This window comes from Lycium barbarum, chromosome 5 (assembly GCF_019175385.1).
Source record: "Lycium barbarum isolate Lr01 chromosome 5, ASM1917538v2, whole genome shotgun sequence".
NCBI lineage: Eukaryota > Viridiplantae > Streptophyta > Magnoliopsida > Solanales > Solanaceae > Lycium > Lycium barbarum.
In genome coordinates, this window is record NC_083341.1 from 81047211 (window position 1) to 81047884 (window position 674).

The window sequence follows — 674 nt, forward strand, 5'->3', positions numbered from 1 at the left end:
AAAAGCATAATCTCTTTCATGATTCTCTTTGGCCACCGCGGCAATAGAAGGACTACCATAGGAAAAATCTTCACTATCATTGGAGTGCCAAGCTTGGTGATAAGTGGTGAGCCGATCCAGCAAAGTAGTAATATTTGCAAAAGTCCAATCCATGAAACAACCACCCGCGACTGTATTAACCGCAATTTGATTCATAGTGTCTAACCCCTTGTAAAACTTCTCCATGAGCACATTCTCCGTGAAACCATGATTGGGAGATTGGGTTAGATAGTACTTGAAAAGATCCCAAGCACTGTGTAGTTGTTCGCCCGGTAATTGCTTGAACTCAAATATTTTGTCTCGGAGTTCTGCCATTTTGCTCGGCGGAAACCACTTCTTCAAGAAAATATCAGATAACTCGGCCCATGTGTGGATTGATTTTCTTAGAAGCTTCTCATACCATTCACGAGCTTCTTCGATAAGAGAATATTTGAAAAGCCTCAACCGAAGAGCATCAGAATGAACAACGCCATTTTTTTGTTGAGTACACACATGCAAGAAATTCTTGAGATGGCGAAGTGGGCAATTCTCAGAAGAATTTTTGAAGTACCCCTCAAGTTTTAATAAATGGTAGAGGTGACTCTCCACTTTGAAGTTTGCATTTCCAATTCGAGGAGGAACTACCGCAGCCGCAT

At 41.5% G+C, this 674-nt stretch overlaps 1 non-coding gene across 1 annotated transcript; it reads left to right on the forward strand.

Annotated features, from left to right (window-relative positions):
* Window positions 1-241: 241 nt before the first annotated feature.
* Window positions 242-348, forward strand: LOC132643086 (small nucleolar RNA R71). The gene has a single exon (XR_009583533.1). It is a non-coding gene; the product is annotated as a small nucleolar RNA R71 (small nucleolar RNA).
* The last annotated feature ends 326 nt before the right edge of the window (window positions 349-674 follow it).